Source organism: Salmo salar, chromosome ssa14 (genome assembly GCF_905237065.1).
Source record: "Salmo salar chromosome ssa14, Ssal_v3.1, whole genome shotgun sequence".
Taxonomy (NCBI): Eukaryota; Metazoa; Chordata; class Actinopteri; order Salmoniformes; family Salmonidae; genus Salmo; species Salmo salar.
The window spans coordinates 82,667,883-82,680,038 of NC_059455.1; the positions used below are offsets into that span (position 1 = coordinate 82,667,883).

The 12,156-nt window shown below is 44.8% G+C and overlaps 1 long non-coding RNA gene across 1 annotated transcript; it reads left to right on the plus strand.

Annotated features, from left to right (window-relative positions):
• The first annotated feature begins 2,242 nt into the window (after positions 1 to 2,242).
• On the plus strand, positions 2,243 to 8,201 carry LOC123726828 (uncharacterized). The gene is made up of 3 exons (XR_006758982.1): positions 2,243 to 3,900; positions 4,084 to 4,209; positions 7,539 to 8,201. It is a non-coding gene; the product is annotated as an uncharacterized lncRNA (long non-coding RNA).
• Positions 8,202 to 12,156: the final 3,955 nt, after the last annotated feature.

Below are 12,156 nucleotides of genomic sequence, written 5' to 3' on the forward strand. Positions count from 1 at the left end.
GTAACTAGAATATGCATATAATTATTGGCTTTGGATAGAAAACACCCTAAAGTTTCTAAAACTGTTTGAATGGTGTCTGTGAGTATAACAGAACTCATATGGCAGGCAAAAACCTGAGAAGATTCTGTACAGGAAGTGGCCTGTCTGACAAGTTGTTGTTCATCTTCGCTCTTTTTATTGAAGACTGAGGATCTTTGCTGTAACGTGACACTTCCTACGGCTCCCATAGGCTCTCAGAGCCCGGGAAAAAGCTGAATGATATCGAGGCAGCCCCAGGCTGAAACACATTTACGCTTTTGGCAAGTGGCCGATCAGAGGACAATGGGCTTAGGCGCATGCCCGAGTCGACCCCGTGCTTTATTTTCTTTCGTCTGTTTACCTAAATGCAGATTCCCGGTCGGAATATTATCGCTTTTTTACGAGAAAAATTGCATAAAAATTGATTTTAAACAGCGGTTGACATGCTTCGAAGTACGGTAATGGAATATTTAGAATTTTTTGGTCGCGAAATGCGCCATGCTCGTCACCCTTCTTTACCCTTTCGGATAGTGTCTTGAACGCACGAACAAACCGCCGCTGTTTGGATATAACTATGGATTATTTGGGACCAAACCAACATTTGTTATTGAAGTAGAAGTGCTGGGAGTGCATTCTGATGAAGAACACCAAAGGTAATAAAAATTTTCTTATAGTAAATCTGACTTTGGTGAGTGCTAAACTTGCTGGGTGTCTAAATAGCTAGCCCTGTGATGCCGGGCTATCTACTGAGAATATTGCAAAATGTGCTTTCACCGAAAAGCTATTTTAAAATCGGACATATCGAGTGCATAGAGGAGTTCTGTATCTATAATTCTTAAAATAATTGTTATGCTTTTTGTGAACGTTTATCGTGAGTAATTTAGTACATTTTTTGTATGCTAGTTCTGAACGTCACATGCTAAAGTAAAAAGCTGTTTTTTGATATAAATATGAACTTGATTGAACAAAACATGCATGTATTGTATAACATAATGTCCTAGGTGTGTCATCTGATGAAGATCATCAAAGGTTAGTGCTGCATTTAGCTGTCTTCTGGGTTTTTGTGACATTATATTCTAGCTTGAAAAATGGGTGTCTGATTATTTCTGGCTGGGTACTCTGCTGACATAATCTAATGTTTTGCTTTCGTTGTAAATCCTTTTTGAAATCGGACAGTGTGGTTAGATTAACGAGAGTCTTGTCTTTAAAATGGTGTAAAATAGTCATATGTTTGAGAAATTGAAGTAATAGCATTTCTAAGGTATTTGAATAACGCGCCACAGGATTCCACTGGCTGTTACGTAGGTGGGACGATTTCATCCCGCCGGCCCTAGAGAAGTTAACCCAGTCAGGTAAATCACCAGTGATATGGCCCAAACCGGCGGTGCGAATGTTTTTCTTTACCTGAGTCTCGGTGGTTTCCCCTGTGCCCAGCGGACTGGCAGTCTATTCCAGTTGAGCCATGAATTACTCACAGGCTAATACGCACGCACGCACGCACACACACACACACACACACACACACACACACACACACACACACACACACACACACACACACACACACACACACACACACACACACACACACACACACACACACACACACTAGCTTAGCAGTGTCCTCCCAGCCACCCAGACCAGGGGAGTTTAGAGAGTGTCAGGTGTGATCAAACGCCCTGCTCTCCCAATGCTCCCTGTCCTCGCGCGTCACACGCCCACAAATCTTTATCAACCTGATGTGGACTTGCTCCCCCCCTCTCTTTCCCTCCCTTCCTTGCTCTGTATTAAACCTCCCTCTCTCCCTCGCTTTCCCTCTCTTCCTCGCTTTGTCTGTCCCAAACCTCCCTCGCTTGCTCTGTCGGTCTCTCTCTCTGTCTCTCTGCTTAACCAGTCCAGACTTGCCAGTCGGGGGGCTGGAAAGCAAAGCCGCCCCTGCCAGGACAGGGAAGGAGAGTGGCTGGAGTTGGAAGTAGAGAGAAGACAGGTTCCCCTGAGTTCCAGACAGCGTGTGTGTGTGTGTGTGTGTGTGTGTGTGTGTGTGTGTGAGTGAGTGAGTGAGTGAGTGTGTGTGTGTGAGTGTGTGGTGAGTGGTGAGTGAGTGAGTGAGTGAGTGAGTGAGTGAGTGAGTGAGTGAGTGAGTGAGTGAGTGAGTGAGTGAGTGAGTGAGTGAGTGAGTGAGTGAGTGAGTGAGTGTGTGTGTGAGTGAGTGATATAGACAGACAGACATACAGAGAGACAGAACCAGCCTTATGCTGTCTGTCTTGGTCCGTGTGTATGTGCATGTGCGTGCTTGCGTGTGTGTCTGGAGGGGGGCTGATACAGACAGACAGAGCCAGACTTAATACGAACAACCTCTAGAGGGGGAAAACAATACTGTGGCTGTCTGCTGGAACTACACAGACAGCAGTGTGTCTCTAGAGGGGTGGCTCCTGGAACTACACAGACAACAGTGTCTCTCTAGAGGGGTGTCTGCTGGAACTAAACAGACAACAGTGTATCTCTAGAGGGCTGGCTGCTGGAACTACACAGACAGCAGTGTCTCTCTCTCTAGAGGGGTGGCTCCTGGAACTACACAGACAACAGTGTCTCTCTAGAGGGGTGTCTGCTGGAACTACACAGACAACAGTGTCTCTCTCTCTAGAGGGGTGGCTCCTGGAACTACACAGACAGCAGTGTCTCTCTAGATCGGTGTCTGCTGGAACTACACAGACAACAGTGTCTCTCTAGAGTGGTGGCTCCTGGCACTACACAGACAGCAGTGTCTCTCTAGATCGGTGTCTGCTGGAACTACACAGACAACAGTGTCTCTCTAGAGGGGTGGCTCCTGGAACTACACAGACAACAGTGTCTCTCTAGAGGGGTGGCTGCTGGAACTACACAGACAACAGTGTCTCTCTAGAGGGGTGGCTGCTGGAACTACACAGACAACAGTGTCTCTCTAGAGGGGTGGCTCCTGGAACTACACAGACAACAGTGTCTCTCTAGAGGGGTGGCTGCTGGAACTACACAGACAACAGTGTATCTCTAGAGGGGTGGCTCCTGGAACTACACAGACAACAGTGTCTCTCTAGAGGGGTGGCTGCTGGAACTACACAGACAACAGTGTATCTCTAGAGGGGTGGCTCCTGGAACTACACAGACAACAGTGTCTCTCTAGAGGGGTGGCTGCTGGAACTACACAGACAACAGTGTATCTCTAGAGGGGTGGCTCCTGGAACTACACAGACAACAGTGTGTCACTAGAGGGGTGGCTCCTGGAACTACACAGACAACAGTGTCTCTCTAGAGGGGTGGCCCCTGGAACTACACAGACAACAGTGTCTCTCTAGAGGGGTGGCTCCTGGAACTACACAGACAACAGTGTGTCTCTAGAGGGCTGGCTGCTGGAACTACACAGACAACAGTGTCTCTCTAGAGGGGTGTCTGCTGGAACTACACAGACAACAGTGTGTCTCTAGAGGGGTGGCCCCTGGAACTACACAGACAACAGTGTCTCTCTAGAGGGGTGGCTGCTGGAACTACACAGACAACAGTGTCTCTCTCTCTAGAGGGGTGTCTGATGGAACTACACAGACAGCAGTGTCTCTCTAGATCGGTGTCTGCTGGAACTACACAGACAACAGTGTCTCTAGAGGGGTGTCTGCTGGAACTACACAGACAACAGTGTATCTCTAGAGGGCTGGCTGCTGGAACTACACAGACAACAGTGTATCTCTAGAGGGCTGGCTGCTGGAACTACACAGACAGCAGTGTCTCTCTCTCTAGAGGGGTGGCTCCTGGAACTACACAGACAGCACTGTCTCTCTCTCTAGAGGGGTGGCCCCTGGAACTACACAGACAACAGTGTGTCACATCCAACATTAATGACAGACATCAGGGGTAGGAGTAACTGAGGCCCTGGGTTTAGTTGTTTGTCAGTAGAGATTCATTGTTACCACAGAACAGTTATGTACTGTTTAGACAGACTGTTTCTTTGTGTGTGACATGTAGCTTTGTGTTTCAACACTAATGCAAAGTGGTAATATCATATATTGTTTGTGTGTGTGCTCCTTCCCTGTCCAGAACCTCATTTCTCCCTGTACACACCCACCAGGAAGGAAGGACATTGCCGTGCACACACGCATCATATGGTCATGTGACTGGAGCGCCGACAACAAGTACTTTGTGACATCAAGTCGAGACAAGAAGGTAAATATTCTACACCAGAAAAACCTTAGTGTTATTAGCAGAGGTAGCTTGTATTCTCCGGACTTCAACGTCTGTTCACTTCGGTCTGGGCGTGTGTTCACAAAGCGTCTCAGAGAAGAAGTGCTGATCAAGGATCAGTCTTGCCTTTTAAATCATAATGAATAAGAGGGGGGTTCTGATCCTACTCTAAGACTCTTTGTGATACAGGCCCTGAACTCTAGCTTAAGACTCCTTTGACATCAATACAAGATTCACATTACATTTAATGATGTGCTAATTGCAAGTAAGGATTCAGCCTTTAAAGGTTGTTAGTTACAAATGATCTCCTCAGTAAGTAAAGGTCACAATGGTAAAGAAGAAGTAGTATCATTGAAGGCACAACACAAACACATGGGAAATAACCGCACAAACGTAATCGCCACTCACAGGGAATGAACTGGGCACACGGAGGAGAAACCTCGACTCCACAAACAAACGCGCAAATGCACACGGTAAACATATACCGAATAAAGAAACAAAATCCCGTGGTGCAGGCACGCACCCCTTACAAGAAAATACACAGCAAATAATCCCGCACAAAGCCTAGCCTGCAGCGGGGTGTATATAAACTCACCGAAATCAACTAAACTGAACACAGGTGTGAAAAAACAGACAGACACAAACGAAAAGGAAAATGGGATCGGTGGCAGCTAGTAGGCCGGCGACGACGACCGCCGAGCACCGCCCGAACAGGGAAAGGAGCCACCTTCGGTGGAAGTCGTGACAATAATGCTGTTCATCGTAGTCTGCGTCCCAAATGGCACCCTATTCCCTTTAGGCTTGACACTCCTGTGAAGGGACGCATTGTGTATTGATTTCACAAGTCTCCAGGGAGCGAGAAGCACCTTTTTAAATGTTGGTGGAAATATGTTCCTAGCGTGTGAGGAACGTGTTTGCTGGCTTCATAAATGCTAGCCAGTTAGTTTATTAAGAAAACCATTTTTTCTTATCCTAACCTGTTGTCAATCTCTTTAGCTTTGCTAGCTAGCTTGTTGGTTAGTTACAGAGGTTAGCCAGTTAGCTACAGTAGTTAACTACTGCCATGTTCTATCAGTGTTCAAATCAAAATCTAATTTATTTATATAGCCCTTCTTACATCAGCTGATATATCAAAGTGCTGTACAGAAACCCAGCCTAAAACCCCAAACAGCAAGCAATACAGGTGTAGAAGCACGGTGGGAAGGAAAAACTCCCTAGAAAGGCCAAAACCTAGGAAGAAACCTAGAGAGGAACCAGGCTATGAGGGGTGAGCCAGTCCTCTTCTGGCTGTGCTGGGTGGAGATTGTAACAGAACATAGTCAAGATGTTCAAATGTTGAGAAATGACCAGCATGGTCAAATAATAGTAATCACAGTGAACAGGTCAGGGTTCCATAGCCGTTGGCAGAACAGTTGAAACTGGAGCAGCAGCACGGCCAGGTGGACTGGGGACAACAAAGAGTCATCATGCCAGATCGTCCTGAGGCATGGTCCTAGGGCTCAGGTCCTCCGAGAGAGAGAAAGAGAGAATTAGAGAGAGCATACTTAAATTCACACAGGACACCGGATAAGACAGGAGAAATACTCCAGATATAACAGACTGCACCTAGCCACCCGACACATAAACTACTGTAGCATAAATACTGGAGGCAGAGACAGGAGGGCTCAGGAGACACTGTGGCTCCATCTGATGATACCCCCGGACAGGGCCAAACAGGTATGGTACCTGCTCTGTAAAAGTTTGGATTGTTCCTCTACTACTGCAGAACACAACATGGTGTAGCTCAAAATAAACATGTTGACATTGTATATGAGAAAGTCTATTCCCCATCAGCTTTTTATATTTAGTATTTTTTTTGTAATTTTAGACTTTTTGCAAATTTATAAAAAATAAAAACAGAAAAACCTTATTTACGTAAGTGTTCAGACCCTTTGCTATGAGACTTGAAATTGATCTCAGATGCATCCTGTTTCCATTGATCATCCTTGAGATGCTTCTACAACTTGATTGAAGTCCACCTGTGGTAAATTCAATTGATTGGACATGATTTGGAAAGGCACACACCTGTCTATATAAGGTCCCACAGTTGACAGAGCATGTCAGAGCAAATACCAAGCCATGACGTCAAAGGAATTGTCCGTATAGCTCTGAGACAGGATTGTGCCGAGGGACAGATCTGGGGAAGGGTACCAAACTGATCAATTGGAGGAGAAGGACCTTTGTCAGGGAGGTGACCAAGAACCAGATGGTCACTCTGACAGAGCTCCAGAGTTCCTCTGTGGAGATGGGAGAACCTTCCAGAAGGACAACCATCTCTGCAGCACTCCACCAATCAGGCCTTTATGGTAGAGTGGCCAGATGGAAGCCACTCCTCAGTAAAAGGCACATGACAGCCCGCTTGGAGTTTGCCAAAAGGCACCTAATGACTCTCAGACCATGAGAAGCAAGATTCTCTGGTTTGATGAAACCATGATTGAACTCTTTGGCCTGAATGCCAAGCGTCACGTCTGGAGGAAACCTGGCACCATCCCTACGGTGAAGCATGGTGGTGGCAGCATCATGCTGTGGGGATGTTTTTCAGCAGCACAGACTGGGAGACTAGTCAGGATTGAGGAAAAGATGAATGGAGCAAAGTACAGAGAGATCCTTGATGAAAACCTGGGGTGAAGGTTCACCTTCCAATAGGACAACGACCCTAAGCACACAGACAAGATGACACAGGAGTGGCTTTGGGACAAGTCTCTGAATGACCTGGAGTGGCCCAGCCAGAGCCCGGACTTGAACCCGTTCAAAAATCTCTGGAGAGTCTTGAAAATAGCTGTGCAGAGCTGCTCCCCATCCAACCTGACAGAGCTTGAGAGGGTCTGCTGAGAAGAATGGGAGAAACTCCTCAAATACAGATGTGCCAAACTTGTAGTGTCATACCCAAGATGACTCGAGGCTATAATCACTGCCAAAGGTGCTTCAACAAAGTACTGAGTTAAGGGTCTGAATACTTATGTAAATGTGATATTTCAGTATTTAAAAAATAAATAATCTAGAAACCTTTTTTTGCTTTGTCATTATGGGGTATTGTGTTTAGATTGATGAGGGGGAAAAAACTATTTAATCCATTTTAGAATAAGGCTGTAATGTTACAAAATGTGGAAAAGTGAAGGGATCTGAATTCTTTCCGAATGCACTGTATTTCCTTGTGCCTAACCATGTCCTTTACATACAGTCTGCTTGAGGGAGATAGAACAACACACTGCTGCACTGCACTACGTCACCACTCTTTGTCTTGTTTCCTTGACAATGCTTCCCCCCTCCAGTCAGAGTCATGCGTTGACAGTGAAGAGGCTGCGCTGGAGGCCGAGGGCGGGCCAGGCCGGCCAGGGGGGCGAGGAAGAGGGCGAAGGCAGGTTCACAGCAGCAGACAGTTCCTGGGTGCAGCTGGCCAGCGCTGGGGCAGACCACTGTCAAAATCTTCAACATCAACAGACTGGCTGTGTAGCTAGCGTTGGCTCTGGGACATTGACACCATTAGATAGTGGCATCCTGACACTGCTAACTGAGACTACAGGGCTGTCTGCCTGGAGAGGAGAGGAGCAGAGCTGGGGCTGGTTGTTCACTGGGTCATTCCATTCCCCCTGTGTGACAGCCAGCCAGCTCAGACAAGAAAGCCAGGCAGGCCAGGTCTGTTGAGCTGCTTTCAGGATGCCCCCAGTCCAGGACTTCTCTGTTTCTCTGGATGGAGCTCTGGTCTTTATTTTGACCCTGCAGTCATCATCTTCTGTACTCTTAAGGTCTAGGACCTTCATTTGTTAGGGCTCAGTCAAATTATATTTGAAAGTCCTCTGTTTCTTTCATTACCATATGTTCTTTCTTTCTGATGTATTGCTGTCTCTTCATGTCCTTAGAAAATATGACACAGTACTGATACTTTTAATGTAAAAAAAGTAACTTATCTGAATAAAGCTCATTTTGTAACCATAGATTGATTCCTGTGAGTTAGAACCAGTTGACCCCAATGACAATGCAACTGCATGACTTTGGCATCTTTCATCACACTGTAGCATAATGTAATAGCATACTCTTGATATTGATATACCATATAATTTACTTGAAATATACTACAAATACTCAGTAGATACCCTGTACCTTCTCTTATGCTTGATACAGCGGAGTACTAGGGTAGAATAGGGTGCAATTCTCAGGGACAGAGCCAGAGGAAACAAATGGGTCCTGGTCAAAAGTAGTGCACTGTATAGGGAATAGGGTGCCATTTGGGACACAGAACATGGTTAGGATTTACTGTACACGCAGCAGAGTGAGCCATGATTACGTGTTGGACATCAATTTAGTCACGGCAGAGTGTAACTGTAGCCCGTAACTCTCTCTCTGATCACAGCACACAGCATGTATATGGAGACATTGTTCAATCTGGGGGCCCCTTGCCCTTGTGGGAAATACAGTTGAAGTCGGAAGTTTACATACTCTTAGGTTGGAGTCATTAAAACTCGTTTTTCAACCACTCCACAAATTTCTTGTTAACAAACTATAGTTTTGGCAAGTCGGTTAGGACATCTACTTTGTGCATGACACAAGTAATTTTTCCTACAATTGTTTACAGACAGATTATTTCACTTATAATTCACTGTATCACAATTCCAGTGGGTCAGAAGTTTACATACACTAAATTGACTGTGTCTTTAAACAGCTTGGAAAATTCCAGAAAATTATGTCATGGCTTTAGATGCTTCTGACAGGCTAATTGACATAATTTCAGTCAATTTGAGGTGTACCTGTGGATGTATTTCAAGGCCTACCTTCAAACTCAGTGCCTCTTTGCTTGACATCATGGGAAAATTAAAAGAAATCAGCCAAGACCTCAGCATTTGTTTTTGTAGACCTCCACAAGTCTGGTTCATCCTTGGGAGCAATTTCCAAACCCCTGAAGGTTCATCTGTACAAACAATAGTACGCAAGTATAAAAACCATGGGACCACTCAGCCGTCATAACGCTCAGGAAGGAGACGCGTTCTGTCTCCTAGAGATGAACGTACTGTGGTGCGAAAAAGTGCAAATCAATGCCAGAACAACAGCAAAGGACCTTGTGAAGATTCTGGAGGAAACAGGTACAAAAGTATCTATATCCACAGTAAAACGAGTCCTATATCGACATAACCTGAAAGGCCGCTCAGCAAGGAAGAGGTCACTGCTCCAAAACCGCCATAAAAAAAAGTCAGATTACGTTTTGCAACTGTACATGGGGACAAAGTTATTATACAAGATATTACATGGGGACAAAGATCGTACTTTTTGGAGAAATGTCCTCTGGTCTGATGAAAAAAAATAGAACTGTTTGGCCATAATGACCATCGTTATGTTTGGAGGAAAAAGGGGGATGCTTGCAAGCCGAAGAACACCATCCCAACCGTGAAGCACGGGGGTGGCAGCATCATGTTGTGTGGGTGCATTGCTGCAGGAGGGACTGGTGCACTTCACAAAATAGATGGCATCATGAGGCAGGAAAATTATGTGGATATATTGAAGCAACATCTCAAGACATCTGTCAGGAAGTTAAAGCTTGGTCGCAAACGGGTCTTCCAAATGGACAATGACCCTAAGATTACATCCAAAGTTGTGGCGAAATGGCTTAAGGACAACAAAGTCAAGGTATTGGAGTGGCCATCACAAAGCCCTGACCTCAAATCCTATAGAAGATGTGTGGGCAGAACTGAAAAAGCGTGTGCGAGCAAGGAGTTATACAAACCTGACTCAGTTACACCAGCTCTGTCAGGAGGAATGGGCCAAAATTCACCCAACTTATTGTTGGAAGCTTGTGGAAGGCTACCCGAAACGTTTGACCCAAGGTAAACAATTTAAAGGCAATGCTACCAAAGACTAATTAAGTGTATGTAAACTTCTGACCCACTGGGAATGTGATGAAAAAAATAAGGGCTGAAATAATTCATTCTCTCTACTATTATTCTGACATTTCACATTCTTAAAATAAAGTGACTTAAGACAGGGAATTTTTACTAGAATTAGATGTCAGGAATAGTGAAAAACTGAGTTTAAATGTATTTGGCTAAGGTGTATGTAAACTTCCGACTTCAACTGTAGCTGTTTTTCAAGAGGAAAGGGAACTGGATGACTATGTTGACAGTGTTTAATGCTATACATTTGGGGATTTACACACCGTCATCTCCCATACAAATGACTCTAATTATTTCAATGTTTCTGTATTTCCACAGATGATTCATGATGGTAAAATATGGATGAAGTACTAGACATTTTTTTACTATAACTTCGTAACGCTAAGGGATCTATTCAAACTGTATTGCTGAAGTGTTACAAGAAATGTAAAGGTAATTTCCTATTGAGCTGACATCTGCAGCGTTTAACGTGAACTCTGTCTCTGCTAATGCGGGACATTGCCTTTAAATTTCAATCACGCTATAGCGCTGAATTTCCACAATATGGATTCAATAGAGCCCTAATTTGTATGGGCTGCTGTACCTTCTAGTCTCGGTACTGTCTTTACTAGCACACGGTAGCCTGTGCGCTAGCCATTTTGCTTTCACTTCTGGGATTTCCACACCTGAAAAACCACATCTAGGCCTACCACATGGCTGACGTCACTTTATTCTTCCCCAATCTTCCCTTTATACAGCTTGACCTTGACACCAGTCATATACAGTAACTGCATAACCAGGATCCAAACAGTATACTGTATCTTCCACACTATCAGTAGTGGTGGTAGGCTACTGGGCTAGGCTAGCTGGGCTCACAATCCCTTTCCCACAGTAGGTTTGCAATATGTATAAAGTATCGTTTGAATCAGTGCATCCCATTGAGACTTCCTGATCAGATTCCTATCGCCATCAAACAGAAAACAGATTATTACATAATACACAATTGGCTTTGAGATCTGAGGTCGAAGCGAGCAGCTTTAAGTCTACAGAGGTCCATAGGTACAGTACAGTAGCCCATGAGGTTGCCTTGCTGTAGCCTCTGCTATACCTCCCATAGGCGACTGTTCTGGGCCTCTGAGCCCTCTGTCTAGAACTGACAGAGTAAATATTTGATTGCATTATGGAAAGGTCTCTCTTCCTCTGACACGAGGACTCGACACACATTCCTTACATCCTGTTTGCCGCTGGGCCTTGACAGTTGTATTATTTACCATCCTCTACATACTGAGCTTTTAATTACTAATGTATTAGCCTTCCTGGCTCTCTGTGTAATGTGTGCTGATTGTAGACAGCTGAGCTCATATGCTGCAACCGGCATGATTTCATTTTACCCCCACATCATAGCTAGTTATCAAATCAAGCTTTATTTATACAGCACATTTCAGACATGGAATGCAACACAATGTGCTTTACAGGAAAAAACTAATAGTAACGATGACAATTTTTACTACACAACAAACATAAGAGGATAAAAAACGAAATAATAACAATAAAAACTGAACAACTAAAAAGCACACTAGGGAAAATCAAAGCTAAAAAGGTGTTTTAAGATCTATTTAAAAAATGGCCACAGTTTCGGCACCCCTCAGGTTCTTTGTCAGGCTATTCCAAAGGCTGGGGGCATTGTAACTAAAGGCTGCCTCTCCATGCCTCTTGGTCGTAGGCTTTGGGATAGTTAAAAGGCCAGTGCCAGAGGACCTGAGGGACCTACTGGGTACATAACTTAAAAGCATGTTTGGCATGTATTGGGGTGCACAATCATGGGTTGATTTAAAAACCAATAGAAGAATCTGAAAATTCTAAAACTCACAGGCAGCCAGGGAAGAAACCTTAAAACCGGTGTAATGTGTGCTCTCCGTCTGGTCTTGGTCAGTACCCGTGCTGCAACATTCTGTATGTTTTACAGTTGACCAATGGCTTTCTTGGGTGGACCAGACAGGAGAGCATTACCGTAGTCAAGCCTGCTTGT